The sequence below is a fragment of the Leucopleurus acutus genome, assembly GCF_964270905.1.
Source record: "Leucopleurus acutus genome assembly, chromosome: 12".
Lineage (NCBI taxonomy): Eukaryota > Metazoa > Chordata > Mammalia > Artiodactyla > Delphinidae > Leucopleurus > Leucopleurus acutus.
Window position 1 is genome coordinate 27,128,833 of NC_139154.1, and position 8,925 is coordinate 27,137,757.

Sequence of the window (8,925 nt, forward strand, 5' to 3'; positions counted from 1 at the left end):
GAGGGGAAGGCTTCGGGGAAGTGTTAGGGTTAGGGTTCGGGCTAGGGTTAGGGTTAGGGGACGGGGACGGTTTAGGGTCCAGGTGAGGGTACGACAACGGTTTAGGGGGAGCGTACGTGTGAGGGCGTGGGTTAGTGTGAGCGTACGGGTTAGGATTAGGGGACGGGTGAGGGGAAGGCTTTGGGGAAGGGTTAGGGTTAGGGTTCGGGCTAGGGTTAGGGTTAGGGGACGGGGACGGTTTAGGGTCCAGGTGAGGGCACGACAACCGTTAAGGGAGAGCGTACGTGTGAGGGCGCTGGTTAGTGTGAGCGTACGGGTTAGGATTAGGGGACGGGTGAGGGGAAGGCTTCGGGGAAGGGTTAGGGTTAGGGTTCGGGCTAGGGTTAGGGTTAGGGGACGGGGACGGTTTAGGGTCCAGGTGAGGGTACGACAACGGTTTACGGGGAGCGTACGTGTGAGGGCGCGGGTTAGTGTGAGCGTACGGGTTAGGATTAGGGGACGGGTGAGGGGAAGGCTTCGTGGAAGGGTTAGGGTTAGGGTTCTGGCTAGGGTTAGGGTTAGGGGACGGGGACGGTTTAGGGTCCAGGTGAGGGTACGACAACGGTTTAGGGGGAGCATACGTGTGAGGGCGCGGTTTAGTGTGAGCGTACGGGTTAGGATTAGGGGACGGGTGAGGGGAAGGCTTCGGGGAAGTGTTAGGGTTAGGGTTCGGGCTAGGGTTAGGGTTAGGGGACGGGGACGGTTTAGGGTCCAGGTGAGGGTACGACAACGGTTTAGGGGGAGCGTACGTGTGAGGGCGTGGGTTAGTGTGAGCGTACGGGTTAGGATTAGGGGACGGGTGAGGGGAAGGCTTTGGGGAAGGGTTAGGGTTAGGGTTCGGGCTAGGGTTAGGGTTAGGGGACGGGGACGGTTTAGGGTCCAGGTGAGGGCACGACAACCGTTAAGGGAGAGCGTACGTGTGAGGGCGCTGGTTAGTGTGAGCGTACGGGTTAGGATTAGGGGACGGGTGAGGGGAAGGCTTCGGGGAAGGGTTAGGGTTAGGGTTCGGGCTAGGGTTAGGGTTAGGGGACGGGGACGGTTTAGGGTCCAGGTGAGGGTACGACAACGGTTTACGGGGAGCGTACGTGTGAGGGCGCGGGTTAGTGTGAGCGTACGGGTTAGGATTAGGGGACGGGTGAGGGGAAGGCTTCGTGGAAGGGTTAGGGTTAGGGTTCTGGCTAGGGTTAGGGTTAGGGGACGGGGACGGTTTAGGGTCCAGGTGAGGGTACGACAACGGTTTAGGGGGAGCATACGTGTGAGGGCGCGGTTTAGTGTGAGCGTACGGGTTAGGATTAGGGGACGGGTGAGGGGAAGGCTTCGGGGAAGTGTTAGGGTTAGGGTTCGGGCTAGGGTTAGGGTTAGGGGACGGGGACGGTTTAGGGTCCAGGTGAGGGTACGACAACGGTTTAGGGGGAGCGTACGTGTGAGGGCGCGGGTTAGTGTGAGCATATGGGTTAGGATTAGGGGACGGGTGAGGGGAAGGCTTCGGGGAAGGTTTAGGGTTAGGGTTCGGGCTAGGGTTAGGGTTAGGGGACGGGGACGGTTTAGGGTCCAGGTGAGGGCACGACAACCGTTAAGGGAGAGCGTACGTGTGAGGGCGCTGGTTAGTGTGAGCGTACGGGTTAGGATTAGGGGACGGGTGAGGGGAAGGCTTCGGGGAAGGGTTAGGGTTAGGGTTCGGGCTAGGGTTAGGGTTAGGGGACGGGGACGGTTTAGGGTTCAGGTGAGGGTACGACAACCGTTTAGGGGGAGCGTACGTGTGAGGGCGCGGGTCAGTGTGGGCGTACGGTTTAGGATTAGGGGACGGGTGAGGGGAAGGCTTCGGGGAAGGGTTAGGGTTAGGGTTCAGGCTAGGGTTAGGGTTAGGGGACGGGGACGGTTTAGGGTCCAGGTGAGGGTACGACAACGGTTTAGGGGGAGCGTACGTGGGAGGGCGCGGGTTAGTGTGAGCGTACGGGTTAGGATTAGGGGACGGGTGAGGGGAAGGCTTCGGGCAAGGGTTAGGGTTAGGGTTCGGGCTAGGGTTAGGGTTAGGGCACGGGGACGGTTTAGGGTCCAGGTGAGGGTACGACAACGGTTTAGGGGGAGCGTACGTGTGAGGGGGCGGGTTAGTGTGGGCGTACGGGTTAGGATTAGGGGACGGGTGAGGGGAAGGCTTCGGGGAAGGATTAGGGTTAGGGTTCGGGCTACGGTTAGGGTTAGGGGACGGCGACGGTTTAGGGTCCAGGTGAGGGTACGACAACGGTTTAGGGGGATCGTACGTGTGAGGGCGCAGGTTAGTGTGAGCGTACGGGTTAGGATTAGGGGACGGGTGAGGGGAAGGCTTCGGCGAAGGGTTAGGGTTAGGGTTCGGGCTAGGGTTAGGGTTAGGGGACGGGGACGGTTTAGGGTCCAGGTGAGGGTACGACAACGGTTTAGGGGGAGCATACGTGTGAGGGCGCGGGTTAGTGTCAGCGTACGGGTTAGGATTAGGGGACGGGTGAGGGGAAGGCTTCGGGGAAGGGTTAGGGTTAGGGTTCGAGCTAGGGTTAGGGTTAGGGGACGGGGACGGTTTAGGGTCCAGGTGAGGGTACGACAACAGTTTAGGGGGAGCGTACGTGTGAGGGCGCGGGTTAGTGTGGGCGTACGGTTTAGGATTAGGGGAAGGGTGAGGGGAAGGCTTCGGGGAAGGGTTAGGGTTAGGGTTCGGGCTAGGGTTAGGGTTAGGGGACGCGGACGGTTTAGGGTCCAGGTGAGGGTACGACAACGGTTTAGGGGGAGCGTACGTGTGAGGGCGCGGGTTAGTGTGAGCGTACGGGTTAGGATTAGGGGACGGGTGAGGGGAAGGCTTCGGGGAAGGGTTAGGGTTAGGGTTCGGGCTAGGGTTAGGGTTAGGGGACGGGGACGGTTTAGGGTCCAGGTTAGGGTACGACAACGGTTTAGGGGGAGCATACGTGTGAGGGCGCGGGTTAGTGTGAGCGTACAGGTTAGGATTAGGGGACGGGTGAGGGGAAGGCTTCGGGGAAGGGTTAGGGTTAGGGTTCGGGCTAGGGTTAGGGTTAGGTGACGGGGACGGTTTAGGGTCCAGTTGAGGGTACGACAACGGTTTAGGGGGAGCGTACGTGTGAGGGCGCGGGTTAGTGTGAGCGTACGGGTTAGGATTAGGGGACGGGTGAGGGGAAGGCTTCGGGGAAGGGTTAGGGTTAGGGTTCGGGCTAGGGTTAGGGTTAGGGGACGGGGACGGTTTAGGGTCCAGGTGAGGGTACGACAACGGTTTAGGGGGAGCGTACGTGTGAGGGCGCGGGTTAGTGTGAGCGTACGGGTTAGGATTAGGGGACGGGTGAGGGGAAGGCTTCGGGGATGGGTTAGAGTTAGGGTTCTGGCTAGGGTTAGGGTTAGGGGACGGGGACGGTTTAGGGTCCAGGTGAGGGTACGACAACCGTTTAGGGGGAGCGTACGTGTGAGGGCGCGGGTTAGTGTGAGCGTACGGGTTAGGATTAGGGGACGGGTGAGGGGAAGGCTTCGGGGAAGGGTTAGGGTTAGGGTTCGGGCTAGGGTTAGGGTTAGGGGACGGGGACGGTTTAGGGTCCAGGTGAGGGCACGACATCCGTTAAGGGAGAGCGTACGTGTGAGGGCGCTGGTTAGTGTGAGCGTACGGGTTAGGATTAGGGGACGGGTGAGGGGAAGGCTTCGGGGAAGGGTTAGGGTTAGGGTTCGGGCTAGGGTTATGGTTAGGGGACGGGGACGGTTTAGGGTCCAGGTGAGAGTACGACAACGGATTAGGGGGAGCGTACGTGTGAGGCCGCGGGTTAGTGTGAGTGTACGGGTTAGGATTAGGGGACGGGTGAGGGGAAGGCTTCGGGGAAGGGTTAGGGTTAGGGTTCGGGCTAGGGTTAGGGTTAGGGGACGGGGACGGTTTAGGGTCAAGGTGAGGGTACGACAACGGTTTAGGGGTTGCGTACGTGTGAGGGTGCGGGTTAGTGTGAGCATACGGGTTAAGATTAGGGGACGGGTGAGGGGAAGGCTTCGGGGAAGGGTTAGGGTTAGGGTTCGGGCTAGGGTTAGGGTTAGGGGACGGGGACGGTTTATGGTCCAGGTGAGGGTATGACAACGGTTTAGGGGGAGCGTACGTGTGAGGGCGCGGGTTAGTGTGAGCTTACGGGTTAGGATTAGGGGACGGGTGAGGGGAAGGCTTCGGGGAAGGGTTAGGGTTAGGGTTCGTGCTAGGGTTAGGGTTAGGGGACGGGGACGGTTTAGGGTCCAGGTGAGGGTACGACAACGGTTTAGGGGGAGCGTACGTGTGAGGGCGCGGGTTAGTGTGAGCGTACGGGTTAGGATTAGGGGACGGGTGAGGGGAAGGCTTCGGCGAAGGGTTAGGGTTAGGGTTCGGGCTAGGGTTAGGGTTAGGGGACGGGGACGGTTTAGGGTCCAGGTGAGGGTACGACAACGGTTTAGGGGGAGCGTACGTGTGAGGGCGCGGGTTAGTGTGAGCGTACGGGTTAGGATTAGGGGAAGGGTGAGGGGAAGGCTTCGGAGAAGGGTTAGGGTTAGGGTTCGGGCTAGGGTTAGGGTTAGGGGACGGGGACGGTTTAGGGTCCAGGTGAGGGTACGACAACGGATTAGGGGGAGCGTACGTGTGAGGCCGCGGGTTAGTGTGAGTGTACGGGTTAGGATTAGGGGACGGGTGAGGGGAAGGCTTCGGGGAAGGGTTAGGGTTAGGGTTCGGGCTAGGGTTAGGGTTAGGGGACGGGGACGGTTTAGGGTCCAGGTGAGGGTACGACAACGGTTTAGGGGGAGCGTACGTGTGAGGTCGCGGGTTAGTGTGGGCGTACGGGTTAGGATTAGGGGACGGGTGAGGGGAAGGCTTCGGGGAAGGTTTAGGGTTAGGGTTCGGGCTAGGGTTAGGGTTAGGGGACGGGGACGGTTTAGAATCCAGGTGAGGGTACGACAACGGTTTAGGGGGAGCGTACGTGTGAGGGCGCGGGTTAGTGTGAGCGTACGGGTTAGGATTAGGGGAAGGGTGAGGGGAAGGCTTCGGGGAAGGGTTAGGGTTAGGGTTCGTGCTAGGGTTAGGGTTAGGGGACGGGGACGGTTTAGGGTCCAGGTGAGGGTACGACAACGGTTTAGGGGGAGCGTACGTGTGAGGGCGCGGGTTAGTGTGAGCGTACGGGTTAGGATTAGGGGACGGGTGAGGGGAAGGCTTCGGCGAAGGGTTAGGGTTAGGGTTCGGGCTAGGGTTAGGGTTAGGGGACGGGGACGGTTTAGGGTCCAGGTGAGGGTACGACAACGGTTTAGGGGGAGCGTACGTGTGAGGGCGCGGGTTAGTGTGAGCGTACGGGTTAGGATTAGGGGAAGGGTGAGGGGAAGGCTTCGGAGAAGTGTTAGGGTTAGGGTTCGGGCTAGGGTTAGGGTTAGGGGACGGGGACGGTTTAGGGTCCAGGTGAGGGTACGACAACGGATTAGGGGGAGCGTACGTGTGAGGCCGCGGGTTAGTGTGAGTGTACGGGTTAGGATTAGGGGACGGGTGAGGGGAAGGCTTCGGGGAAGGGTTAGGGTTAGGGTTCAGGCTAGGGTTAGGGTTAGGGGACGGGGACGGTTTAGGGTCCAGGTGTGGGTACGACAACGGTTTAGGGGGAGCGTACGTGTGAGGGCGCGGGTTAGTGTGAGCGTACGGGTTAGGATTAGGGGACGGGTGAGGGGAAGGCTTCGGGGAAGGGTTAGGGTTAGGGTTCAGGCTAGGGTTAGGGTTAGGGGACGGGGACGGTTTAGAATCCAGGTGAGGGTACGACAACGGTTTAGAGGGAGCGTACGTGTGAGGGCGCGGGTTAGTGTGAGCGTACGGGTTAGGATTAGGGGAAGGGTGAGGGGAAGGCTTCGGGGAAGGGTTAGGGTTAGGGTTCGGGCTAGGGTTAGGGTTAGGTGACAGGGACTGTTTAGGGTCCAGGTGAGGGTATGACAACGGTTTAGGGGGAGTGTACGTGTGAGGGCGCGGGTTAGTGTGAGCTTACGGGTTAGGATTAGGGGACGGGTGAGGGGAAGGCTTCGGGGAAGGGTTAGGGTTAGGGTTCGGGCTAGGGTTAGGGTTAGGGGACGGGGACGGTTTAGGGTCCAGGTGAGGGTACGACAACGGTTTAGGGGGAGCGTACGCGTGAGGGCGCAGGTTAGTGTGAGCGTACGGGTTAGGATTAGGGGACGGGTGAGGGGAAGGCTTCGGGGAAGGGTTAGAGTTAGGGTTCGGGCTAGGGTTAGGGTTAGGGGACGGGGACGGTTTAGGCTCCATGGGAGGGTACGACAACGGTTTAGGGGGAGCGTACGCGTGAGGGTGCGGGTTAGTGTGAGCGTACGGGTTAGGATTAGGGGACAGGTGAGGGGAAGGCTTCGGGGAAGGGTTAGGGTTAGGGTTCGGGCTAGGGTTAGGGTTAGGGGACGGGGACGGTTTAGGGTCCAGGTGAGGGTACGACAACCGTTTAGGGGGAGCGTACGTGTGAGGGCGCGGGTCAGTGTGGGCGTACGGTTTAGGATTAGGGGACGGGTGAGGGGAAGGCTTCGGGGAAGGGTTAGGGTTAGGGTTCGGGCTAGGGTTAGGGTTAGGGGACGGGGACGGTTTAGGGTCCAGGTGAGGGTACGACAACGGTTTAGGGGGAGCGTACGTGTGAGGGCGCGGGTTAGTGTGAGCGTACGGGTTAGGATTAGGGGACGGGTGAGGGGAAGGCTTCGGGCAAGGGTTAGGGTTAGGGTTCAGGCTAGGGTTAGGGTTAGGGGACGGGGACGGTTTAGGGTCCAGGTGAGGGTACGACAACGGTTTAGGGGGAGCGTACGTGTGAGGGGGCGGGTTAGTGTGGGCGTACGGGTTAGGATTAGGGGACGGGTGAGGGGAAGGCTTCGGGGAAGGATTAGGGTTAGGGTTCAGGCTACGGTTAGGGTTAGGGGACGGCGACGGTTTAGGGTCCAGGTGAGGGTACGACAACGGTTTAGGGGGATCGTACGTGTGAGGGCGCGGGTTAGTGTGAGCGTACGGGTTAGGATTAGGGGACGGGTGAGGGGAAGGCTTCGGCGAAGGGTTAGGGTTAGGGTTCGGGCTAGGGTTAGGGTTAGGGGACGGGGACGGTTTAGGGTCCAGGTGAGGGTACGACAACGGTTTAGGGGGAGCGTACGTGTGAGGGCGCGGGTTACTGTGGGCGTACGGGTTAGGATTAGGGGACGGGTGAGGGGAAGGCTTCGGGGAAGGGTTAGGGTTAGGCTTCGGGCTAGGGTTAGGGTTAGGGGACGGGGACGGTTTAGGGTCCAGGTGAGGGTACGACAACGGTTTAGGGGGAGCGTACGTGTGAGGGCGCGGGTTAGTGTGAGCGTACAGGTTAGGATTAGGGGACGGGTGAGGGGAAGGCTTCGGGGAAGGGTTAGGGTTAGGGTTCGGGCTAGGGTTAGGGTTAGGGGACGGGGACGGTTTAGGGTCCAGGTGAGGGTACGACAACGGTTTAGGGGGAGCGTACGTGTGAGGGCGCGGGTTAGTGTGAGCGTACGGGTTAGGATTAGGGGACGGGTGAGGGGAAGGCTTCGGGGAAGGGTTAGGGTTAGGGTTCGGGCTAGGGTTAGGGTTAGGGGACGGGGATGGTTTAGGGTCCAGGTGAGGTTACGACAACGGTTTAGGGGAGCGTACGTGTGAGGGCGCGGGTTAGTGTGGGCGTAAGGGTTAGGATTAGGGGACGGGTGAGGGGAAGGCTTCGGGGAAGGGTTAGGGTTAGGGTTCGGGCTAGGGTTAGGGTTAGGGGACGGGGACGGTTTAGGGTCCAGGTGAGGGTACGACAACGTTTTAGGGGGATCGTACGTGTTAGGGCGCGGGTTAGTGTGAGCGTACGGGTTAGGATTGGGGACGGGCGAGGGGAAGGCTTCGGGGAAGGGTTAGGGTTAGGGTTCGGGCTACGGTTAGGGTTAGGGGACGGGGACGGTTCAGGGTCCAGGTGAGGGTACGACAACGGTTTAGGGGGAGCGTACGCGTGAGGGCGCTGGTTAGTGTGGGCGTAAGGGTTAGGATTAGGGAACGTGTGAGGGGAAGGCTTCGGGGAAGGGTTAGGGTTAGGGTTCGGGCTAGGGTTAGGGTTTGGGGACGGGGATGTTTTAGGGTCCAGGAGAGGGTACGACAACGGTTTAGGGGGAGCGTACGTGTGAGGGCGCGGGTTAGTGTGGGCGTAAGGGTTAGGATTAGGGGACGGGTGAGGGGAAGGCTTCGGGGAAGGGTTAGGGTTAGGGTTCGGGCTAGGTTTAGGGTTAGGGGACGGGGCCGGTTTAGGGTCCAGGTGAGGGTACGACAACGGTTTAGGGGGAGCGTACGCGTGAGGGCGCGGGTTAGTGTGAGCGTACAGGTTAGGATTAGGGGACGGGTGAGGGGAAGGCTTCGGGGAAGGGTTAGGGTTAGGGTTCGGGCTAGGGTTAGGGTTAGGGGACGGTGACGGTTTAGGGTCCAGGTGAGTGTACGACAACGGTTTAGGGGGAGCGTACGTGTGAGGGCGCGGGTTAGTGTTGGCGTAAGGGTTAGGATTAGGGGACGGGTGAGGGGAAGGCTTCGGGGAAGGGTTAGGGTTAGGGTTCGGGCTAGGGTTAGGGTTAGGGGATGGGGACGGTTTAGGGTCCAGGTGAGGGTACGACAACGGTTTAGGGGGAGCGTACGTGTGAGGGCGCGGGTTAGTGTGAGCGTACGGGTTAGGATTAGGGGACGGGTGAGGGGAAGGCTTCGGGGAAGGGTTAGGGTTTGGGTTCGGGCTAGGGTTACGGTTAGGGGACAGGGACGGTTTAGGGTCCAGGTGAGGTTACGACAACGGTGGAGGGGGAGCGTACCTGTGAGCGTGCGGGTTAGTGTGATCGTACGGGTTAGGATTAGGGGACGGTTGAGGGGAAGGCTTTGGGGAAGGG